The sequence below is a fragment of the Zea mays genome, chromosome 5, assembly GCF_902167145.1.
Source record: "Zea mays cultivar B73 chromosome 5, Zm-B73-REFERENCE-NAM-5.0, whole genome shotgun sequence".
Taxonomy (NCBI): domain Eukaryota; kingdom Viridiplantae; phylum Streptophyta; class Magnoliopsida; order Poales; family Poaceae; genus Zea; species Zea mays.
Window position 1 is genome coordinate 12,528,753 of NC_050100.1, and position 11,362 is coordinate 12,540,114.

The following is an 11,362-nucleotide window of genomic DNA, read 5'->3' on the forward strand; positions in this document are numbered from 1 at the left end:
AAAGAACTATTGCTTTTCTGAATAACACCTTGATGCAACATCTCTTGAACTTGTTTTTCAATTTTATCCTTCAGGGCTGGAGGATACCTGTAAGGTCTGACAGACACTGGCTGAGCACCTTCCACCAAAGGAATAGCATGGTCACAATCCCTGCTTGGGGGCAAACCCTGAGGTTCGGCAAAGACTGAGCTGAACTGTTGTAGCAATGCTTGAATTGCAGGATGGCTGTCAGGAGAAGAGCTTACGGAACTGGCAGATTCCATGAACAACAACTCTATCACAGTATCAGCAGGTACCCCTGCGGTGTTGCCCTGCAGCAGCACAGAAGAGCCTTGATATGGTATAATTAGCCACTTTTGAGCCCAATCCACTCTCATGGGACTAAAGGATTCAAGCCAATCCATGCCTACCACCATGTCGTAGTAGGGAAGGGGCAGGAATGAAACGTCCGAAGTAAAACTGCAGTTCTGAATCTGCCATTGTGCCTGCAACAATTTGTAATGACAAGTCACCATAGCCCCATTAGCCACTTGCACTTGCAGAGTAGATGCCATAGATGTCACCCCTTGCAAGTGTGGTCTAAGTTGATCATTCAAAAAGGTGTGTGAGCTGCCACTATCTATCAGAATAAGTAAGGGATGATTCTGAATGCTCCCATTTAATTTCAGAGTTTGTCGACCAGTCGACCCCGTCCATGCAGATTTGGAAATAGTCACGAACAACTGTTCTGGAGCAGGTTCAGGTGGAGATAAGTCAGATTCGGGTACTTCTTCATCCACCAATAATGACCAAACCTCCTCCATAGCATGAAGTTGAGCAGTGGCAGCACATTTGTGACCGGGATTCCACTTTTCTGCACACTTGTCACAAAGACCCTTTGCTCGACGAAAACGTCGCAACGATTCCAGCTTATCAGAATGAGATGCAGATTGAGTTGAATCCTTGTTTGAAGTCCATTTAGTTGAAGCAGACAGCTGCACACCAGTCTTGGGGCCAGCATGACTTGAAGATGGTTCAGAACGGCGCCAACGTCTCGCCGTTGTGGCCTCCTCCTGCACCAACGCGAGAGAACAGGCAGTGTCCAAATTCGACGGGCGTTGCACCATAATAACAGCTTTAATATCATCACGCAAACCATCTATGAACCGCATTGTGTAATACAATGGGTCAGCATTTGCTTCATATGCAGACAAGTGATCAACAAGTATTGAAAATTGTTCTACATACTCAGCTACGGTACCGGACTGATGTATGTGGAAAAGTTGACGAATTAAGGATTCATGCTGCTCTCTACCAAATCTATCCTGAAGCTGGCGACAAAATTCAGACCACGACAACATACACACCCTCCGACCAACAGACTGTAACCATGATGCAGCACGCCCAATAAAATGCATGGTAGCTACACGAATCCACATATATGGTTCCACGTCATACATATCAAAGTAATTTTCACAAAGCGTCTTCCACAACTGAGGATTGTCCCCGTCAAATTGAGGGAAATTAACCCTCGGTAGGTTACCGTGCCCACAGCGAAACCCCTCGTGACCGCCATTCAGTTCAGTGTGACGAACAGAATCATCAAATGGATCAATACGAGGTGAATCGTGGTACGTACCCTTGACCGGGACATGGGTTTGAGCATGACCATGCCCAAACCCACGCGCCCGGTGACATGGTTCAGCGCGGTGGCCAAATGGCCCGTCGGCGGGTTGTTTCCCGGCAGATGGATGCCCGGACGCCGACCCGGAAGGAGCGAAGAGACCTGGCTTGGTCTGATCAGCGGCGATCGTCTCACGCTCCATGAACTTGGTGGCACGCTTGCTCTCGAGGAAGAGGTTCTCCAGACGCCTCTCCACTTCCGGGCGCCAAGTATCCACCTCGGAATGCCCCATCTCGAGTGAGATGAAGCGTGCCTCCGCTTGTTGCGCCATCGCGTCGATCCGTTGCTCAATCGCGCTGCAGCGATTCTCCAGCGTCGCAGTCATGCGCTCTTCCATCTGCGACAAGGCCTCTAGAACCTTCTGCATCGCGGAATCCATACCGACGACCGCAGTGGATCGAGGGCGCCGACCGGGTATGGGATCCAGATTCTCCAGGATGAACTAGTCTGATACCACCTGTTAACACCACGGAACACAGAAGACAACAAGGGAAGGAGGAAGGGCAACTTGGAGCAGAAGAAGAAGAATAGGGTACACAACGCGGCGGCTGTTCTTTGTTATTTTGTTCATACCCTCAGCAGCCTAGCACATAGTCTATATATGTCACTTCTGAACTGGACTGCCAGTCTGCCACAATACGGCTTACACGGCCCACTGCGGCCCAACCACATTTAAGTTTGGCTTCCTTGTCCTCAGCACGCGAGGCTGCATCGTCTCCTGATGTGTTGCTGCTGTCTCCAGGTCTTGATTCTCACTTGCTGCCAGCTTCTTCTTGTCTTCCGACGACGCTTTGCTGACAGGCTACGACCTCGATCGACACCGGCGATGACGGCGCCCATGACTCCGCCCTCAACACCAATTAAGCCCTGCAGCTGAGGATGCTCCCTAGTCCCTCCCCTACCATATCCGGCGACGTACGCCCGCCCCGCCATCGACAACCCATGCATCAGCACATGATCGAGCCCAAACAGGCTGTTATTAGCAGTCATACGTAGCTCAAATCATTTTTACTGCAGTGCTCCTCAGACCTGACCGGCTGTCCAGGCACATCAGCCACATGATCGAGCTCGGATCGGCCTGGCTGGGGGCTGGCTGGCTTTAGCTAGCCGCCTGCATGGGCCAAAGTTACTGCTGCTAGCTAGTTAACAACAACCTAAACCAGCAATCTATTGCGTTGCGCGTCGAGCAGTCGTGGCATCCGACCCTTTGCTCTTTTTTGACCAGCGAGAATAGAATCTGCGGCACGCCCCTTGTTGCTTGGACACAACACAACACAACGCAACGCAAGGCGCCTGCTTCGACCGATCCACCCACCTCGAGACGTGACGCGCAGGGGGGGGCTCCAAATAAAGGCCGCCCTGAGGCTGGTATAGTATTAGTGTGGTAGCTTTGCAGGCGTGTACGCACGTCTTTGGTTTTTTATCTCTGCCCGCCTGGTTTGTGGTTTCTTTTTGGACGGTGGATGGAGCCTTTATCCGTGCCTAGCTTTTTTAAAAAAAAACGTACACAGTACGTATTCCGTTCTCTGGCTGTTTGCATGCATACGCCTAGTCTACTAGTCTAGTGCGTGCAGGACCGCAGCCAGCTAGCTGCTGCTGTACCACTACTAGTCTACTACAGTCTACAACAGTGTTGCTACTAGCCTGCGCCCGACTGTGGTCGAGCTCGACTGCTCGAGCAACGAGCATAGTTGTTGTACAGGCTGTGTCACATACGTGTGCTCGCTTCTACGTACTCGTACGGTCGTACGTATACGAGGAGGAGGCTGCTGCGGTGGGCAAGTCCGTCCGTCCGTCCGTCCCTACACGCCACACGTACAACGGTCTGCGTCAGTGACGTGTCTGGCGCCCGAAGCTCTGCAGGGCCGGGACTGCAACTTTTGTCTCCGGCCAAGACATGGACTCTGCTTCGAACACTATACAGCTGGTAGTAGTAGAGCCGTACGTATAGGTGTGATGTTATTTTACAGGTCCCGAACGGATCGGAGGTTGATTGATATTCCTGGAGTGCGAGGAGGGACCACGTACGCCTTTACGTCGGACCTCGCCCCTCCTTTGTTCCCCCCCCCCCCCCCCCCCCCTCCTCGCACTCTTTTCTCGCCTCTAGCGCCTCAGACATTCCTTTAGGTTACGTAGCCGTTAGCCTAATGCAATGCGATGGAACGCAACGCAACGCAAAACGCAGCGACGTATCTTGGGATGGGAGACAGTGCCCCATTTGACGAAAGGGACGTATCTTCGGAGCTTTAAAAGAGTGTCTGCGAGGCCACAGCTCCAAGAGGACGGGCGGGTCCGCACGGTCCTGATGCGTGCCCACCGTCAGTACAGCTCCCTCCTAAGGGCAGGACTGCAGGAGGCCGACGGCACGATCACAAGTCCGGGACCAGGGCAGGGCAGGCACACGCCACTTCCTTCGTCCGTTCCCGTGCTGACGGACGACGCGCGCCACGTACAGGCGCCTGCTACTGCTACTGTGTCTGTGCGCGCATGCATCACCGCACGAGCTTTGGCCGCCTCACGTCGCGCAGGCCGTGCGTTCATCTTCGTTAGCGCTAACAGTGGGTCGTCATGAACCGAGGCGCGCAGGCATCATGCGCCCACGTTTCTGCGCGCACACGCGCAGCGCAGCGCAGGGTGCCATCATTACTGCGGCCGGAGGTACGTACTACGTGGGTGGGCGGCGGTGGCCCGGCCGGTGGTGGCATGGCATGCCGCTGTGTCCGTGTGCTAAGCTTCCTCCCTCCCTTGGACGATTCGATTCCGCAGGGCCACCAACGTCTCTGATGAGTGTCTACTACATACTCCTAAACTCTGCAAAACGTCCCCGTCCTGGCGGTCCAAATATTTCCATTCCCGCCGCTGCATTGCCCGCTGCCTGTCTGGCGTCTGAGGCAACAGGGGATGACACGCATGGATCGCAGGTCGCGGCCGCAGTCGATCGACCGACGGATCGACTCAGCAAACCAGAAACAGGTCAGGCAAGGCAGCTACGCGCGCACGGCGAGGGCGGAAGGCTGGCAACAGGCAGCAGCCCGGTCCAAGAAACAAAGCCCTTTCACATCGGCGTGCACGCCGCCGATCCACTGTTGGAGCGCCCTGCATCTATCCGTCTCAGGACGCAGGCGTCGCGGCCGGCTGCTTTCTCGCTCTCGGGTTGCCTTGCCTCCCAGTCCCACCTGCCTTGCCCTTCCCCGTTGCCTTGCGCCTGCAGTGCAGAACTTGCACTGTTTGGGTTTGCCGGTGCGTTTCTCCATTCCTGAGAGCCGTTCCGGTTCACCTTCTCCAGCGCATGCATGTGCATGCAAACCAAGCAAGCAGAGGCAGCAGGTTCCATTGCCAGGTAGCTACAGAAGCTTCCTGTTCCTTGGCGGTGCAGGTGCTGTCTGAACCGAACCGCCTTCTCTCTCTCTCTCTCTCTTGGACACCTAAACAAACATTAGCTTCTTCTCAATTTTTTTCAGAGTGGAACGGAAATAAGCTCCGTTTGAGCATCTCTAGCAGCTTTGTAAACAAAAAAAAAAGCTCCGTAAAAACAGATGTAGGGAGTTGTTACATGATAATAGATAGTAAAAAATTTGTAAACGGCCCATGGGCTCTCTTCGCCGAACACTACAGTACACAGGCTCCCGCCGAGACGTACGGTACGTGCGTGTTGTCGCTGCGCGGTCACGTACAGCCAGCACGTGCATCCTCACCTGTCCTGTCTACTACCACGGCCAAGCCGTACGGCGTACCTCCAGAGGGAATGAATCAGCTTGTTCGCTGCGGCTTGCTGCGGCTGCAATCCGGCTGCGGCTGCGGCTTCTACAGTATTTTTCTCTCTATGGATTGCAGCTGCAGCAATCCAAACAGCTGCAACAGTGTCGGCTTGCAGCCAGCCGAACACGCCCAATGATTTCGGGCCGGGACTTGAGCAAACGATCCCCAACGTCGCGTCATCGCGGCCGTCGAGAGATGTGTAAATTGTCGGGGCCGCGCGTCGTGTCGCTGTCGTCGTCGCAATGGCAGCCGTCCGCGCGCTGGCCGTCTGGCGCAGGCAGGGCCGGGCCGGGCCGGGCGCGTCGCGACCCTGTCTGTCCACGCAACCATCTGCGACATCGGGGGCGTCTCAACGAACCGAGAGCCTGCTCGGCGCAGCTGCCTGGGCCTAGTGGCCTGAGTGAACAGCGAGCGAGCGAGCGAACCAGCCGGCCAGCTCATTTATGACTCATACGGGGCGGGGGGCGCACCGTGGGGGCCGCGGTGCCGGCGCCCGGCGGTTCACGCGGCAGACGGCGGGGCCGGCAGACCGAACACACAAAAAAAAAGGCCGGTGGCCGGCCGTGGCAATAAAAGAGGAGCGCGGCGCTCTCCCATTACTTCTCCTCCAGAGCACGGCCAAAAAGGCTTTGAATGCCACCGAGTGAGTGAAGTGAGGTCGATCTGCTGCTGCGCCTGCGCTGTGTGCTCGGCGGCCGTGACGGAGTTCCTCCTGTTGCAGCCAGTGCTTCTCGTGCATTGAAGTTTGAACTGAACGCGCCGGCGCCGGGCGAAGGGGCGAGGACCTGTGCCCAATTTTATTGCGGGGTCTTTACTGAGCGCCAACATTGTTGTGCAGGGGGACTAGTTTTTTTTTTGGGTGATGGGACGAGGTTTTCGTGAGCGTGCCGTGAATCACGCATTCACGCACCTCGATCGGGAAGATGCCGCCGAGTTGCACACCTACACCAAATAGGCAAATACTACTTCTACCAGAGTAGTACAAGACAGTCGAACGGAGGGTACAACACTGAGCATTGACATGGGCCGTAATCTGCTGAAGGATGGACCAGATGGGCTGTAGAATCTCAATACATGACAATATCTATTAGAGCCCATTGGGGATGTTCTTTTATTTATTTATCTGTTTTTGCCAAATTCTTCAGATGGGACCTTTTATTGACGGTACAAAAGAAGATGAAAGTACAACAGGATTTTGCCCAAGATAAGACAAGCTGGCTAGTTCTCTCCAACGGTTATGGACTTCTGGCAAAGATTAATTAATATTAATATTCAGATTCTAAACCCTATAGATCTGTCACTTCCTAGATTCTAAACACTTTAGACAGTTCATCTTTCTCTGGAAGTAATCTCCACATCATAAACAGTTTCTTAAAAAAACTCGTAAAAGAAAGCTGAACAAGCAGGCCCATGCATTCACGGCCTCTCACGAGAATCAACAACGCAACATACATTCACGAGAATAAAGATACGCAAATGACCAGCTTAATATCTTTACTAGCACTCCACCAAAATGATGAACAAAGTCACGCCCTCCTGCACTTGTATGTGTAGTTACATATCCAGTATAAGACTACATTTATATAATAATAATAGCCATATACTGGTGAATCACTGATCGCCCACCTTATACCACCACTCTGAAGACTGAACTTGTGAGCGTGAAAACCTCACAAGAGGGCTAAAAATACTTTGCCAAAAAAATAAGGTGACATGTGAGACGAACCATTGTCTAATTATTATGTACGAGATCAATACTCCCTGAGGCACTGCCAATGCTTACATATCAACGGCCATTTAATTGCTCTATAATATGAACCACTAAAAATTTCCGGAATTATGCGTTCCCGAAAAAGAGAACCAAAAGACCTATAACCTACTCAAACCTAGTCAGCTATCATCAGATCGTTAGGGTCTTGCCCGAAGATGTCGGGGCAGCCTTCCCAGCTGCTCTTTTCTCTGGATTCCCAGTACCCACCGAGGTAACGGTATGTGTCAGTAGCTTTATCCTTTGCAAACCACCGAGGCTTCCATCCGCTATCCTGCATCTTTCGTGCCTGCAATACAATTGATACAGCCCAGTTAACCTTCACTAATCAAACCAAACTGCAAGTAGAACTCAAGTCATGTAATCTGAACATGTTTCGTTCACTACTTACAAGCCTACTAAACTACAAATTTGACATTACACATCAATTTTTCGAACATTCTCACTCATGTATGCAGTACCCTGTAAATTTTGCCATCTGTTCTCAACTGTTCATGCAAATTCCTACAAACTGCATCCTTCTCAAATCTCAATCCAGTTTCCCTTAGAAACGCAAAAACTATACTGTAGCCCGCAGTTTGCAACAGGTGCAAAAACTCCAACACATATAGGATATTCTCGCACCTTATTAACTAAATCAGAAGTTAATGCATGTCTAGCCTCAATACAGTAATGGCCTAATGGGACATTACTCCCCAAATATATATGGAACTACATTCCTTCTGTTGCCGTCATAGTGGTACCATGTTCCATTAGATTAATCTACATGTTCCCTCTCAAAACGAACTTGTCCCAAGAAATTCAACTTTCTAATTTAAAGCATACACCTCCTCTGGAAGAATTTATCTGTCATTCTGACAAAAGTCACCTTTAGGCTAGTTTGGGCGCCCGGTCAGAGTCAGAGTGTCACCTATTACCTAACACCCGACCAGAGGAAGTAGTTACATGTACTTAAAATTAACTCATATTCAAGTCTTGTCACAGTATCTGAGGTGTGACGGCCAAGACCATGTTACTTGTACAAGACGACAAAAATGAATACTAAACAAGTGAACAGTTCAGCTGTGGTGGATGCTGAACTATAGTCAGAAAGCAGAAAACCTAGCTAAAGGGTTGAAAATTGAAATAGAAAATCGAATATTAACAGCATGGATTTGGTTATTTTCCGTATTGACTTATAAAAGGGTTGGAGTGAGTGTAGTGTACCTGAGAAATAAGACTTTAATATAGTCTGTTCAATAGCAAGCAGTAACAAAGGTAAAGGCAGTAAGGTACAGCCACGCCCTTTATGCTATAAACAGTGATATTAATATAGGTCAGTAAGCAACCCAACATCTAGCACATTAAACTTGAATGGCACTGGCATAACTGAATAAACATATCTCGTATGGTACCTCGCAAACTTCATGAAACCTACAATTTAGAGATTATCTGCTTTGCTTCCAACGGCTAGTTTGGAGATTGGAGCCTATATTTTACCTCAACCGGTCATTTGAGATGTGTGGGAGCCGAGAAACATAGCTACTGAGTTGAGACTCCATTCTTATAGCTCTAGACATCCAATTGCTCAGAGAATCACTCGGTTATCAGCATAGGTGCTTTACGAAGAACTTCGGCCAGTTAAAGCGCTATGCAACGCTTGCTCTAAGTTAACCCCTAATTGTTAGAAGTGAGGATAAACACCATCAACCCCTTGGTGCTTGCGCACACCATTGTAGTTATACGGGAGGGGGTGTAATCTTGCGAGTCCTTACCTTTTTGCCTTGGTGATGAATAAGGTCACAAGAAACATACAATGTGATATCAATTGGTGTATGCTTTTTGCGGGCGATATAATGCTACTTGATGAAAGTCGAACGTAAGTAGGAAACTAGAGTTGTGGCGGGAGACTAGAGCCCAAAGGATTTGTCATGTTTGTTTGGGCTTTTTTCAGCTTCTGGCCACCAAAAGCTGTTGCGAACTGCCAAACGCCCCACCTTTAAAGCCCGCTTCTATAAGAATCATTTTGGTATAAATCGTCCAAAATCAATATAAACACAGAATCGGTCGAGTCGTCACGATAGTAGGAATCCATCGCTTTCTAGATCATGAACCCTTTGGACAACTTCATCTTCCTCCGCACCTAATCCCCACGATATTCAGATTCTTCTCACAGCCAGATTCTCTCCACATCCAGATTCTCAGAAAAGCTGGTCAGAAAAAAACTGAACCAAACAGGTTAGACTCATTATAACTAAAACTAAATATATAAGGTGTGATTTCGGCACTACTACATATGAGGAAGGAGATGCTAGTTTGAAAGGTCAAATGGTACCAAGGACACCTTTAGGATGGAGTGGTGTCAAGCATCTGGCGTTCTATATGACAAGAAAGTACCATAGAAGCTAAAGGACAAGTTGTATAGGACGTGATTTGACCTATTATGTTGTATGGTGCAAAATATTGGCCTATAAAAAGACATGTTCAGCAAATAAGTGTTGCAGAAATGTGTATGTTGCGTTGAAATTATGTCCATACAAGAAAGGATCAAATCCGAAACAATGATATACGTGATAGGCTAGGGATAGCTTGTCAAACATCGATTGATATGGTTTTGACATGTCCAACGAATACCTCCAAAGGATCCTAAGGCATGATAGCAATGGGAAGAGAAAAACAGAAAGGTCGAAGTTGGTATGGGAAGAGACTTAAAATGATGGAATATACCTAAAGATTTAGCTTTGAATAGGAATGCATATAAACAGAGCTACCCATGTGCCCGAACCTTGACTTTGTGGATTTTGTTGGGTTTTAACTCTAGTCAACCCCAACTTGCTTGCAACTAAAAGACTGTTGTTGTTGTAAAATGCAAGCTATAACTCTGCCAAAAGATCCAATTAAGTTTATTTTGCGTGAATGGCAGGGTGGGAGGGCGGCAATGCAGTTGTACAGATGTTTGCTGCACTTGAATCGCTAATTAATATTACACAGCTCAATAGAACAAAGGCTGCGAAAGTGGGGAGTCACAGACTGACCTGCCGCTGTTTCTGTTCAAGCCTCAACTTCTCAGCATTTGCCCTTTCATATTCACCTTTCTCCAGACATCTCTGGTCTGGTCGTAATCTTGAGTCTGTTGGTGGCAATTTTTCCTGCTTACATGTAAAGTATGAACCTGAACACAGTAATATAGTCTTGAAATGAAATTTGATATTAGTACACAGTAATCTTTACCTTCAATCCAGGGGTAAGTTCGTTCAGTGTAATTGCAAAGCGAGTGAGATTGTATCTAGTGGGAAAATTAGGTGGTTTGCTTCTTTTCCACAACAAATGGGCCTCTGAAAACTGTTCAGTTCCCATGCCTTTCCCAAAGCAATCACCCATTACATAGTGCATGCTTTCATCCCATTTTCCAAATAGTGTAGCAACAGTTCGACCATTTCTATCCTGAACAACACCTTGCACCTGCATATGCATCGGTTGAACTAAATAAAGCTCGCTAAAGTAAACTAAGCTAGTCTACAGATATGTGCATATCACAGCATCAGAAAGTTAGTACACCAAATAAGACAGTGCAGACAATTAATAGCCAATATTCAGTATATTGATCTAAATTTCGTGTGAAATCATTTCAACTTGGAACAGAAACGGTATTTTCCAAACGGTATAGCCTTGGGTTCTAATTTCGATCACCATATTGAGCTCCCTGCTGTTGGTTCCAGCGGGGGAATTCTGGTAGCATGGAAACACTGTGTGGACACCACTGGAGAGTTGTATGTGAGGAATAATAGTGTATCGGTGCAGTTCTGTAATTGTAATGGGAGAACATGGTGGCTCACTTGCGTGTATGGCCCACAGGGAAACAGTGAAAAAGTCCTTTTTTTGCAGGAGCTTAGGGACCTGAGATTGCTGTGTCATGGCCCTTGGATGATTGCTGGTGATTTCAACATGATTTATAAAGCTGAAGATAAGAATAATACTAACATCAACCGAGTTATGATGGGAAGATTTCGTAGCTTCATCAATGATCTTGCTCTAAGTGAGCTTCCTTTAATTGGTCGGAAATTCACTTGGTCTAGTGTTATGACCGGCCGCCACTACAGGCGCCGGATAACAGCAGATGCAACGGATAGACATGCAAATTAGTTGGATAAGGATCTACACATGCAGATTAGTTGGATAAGGATTAGAAGATT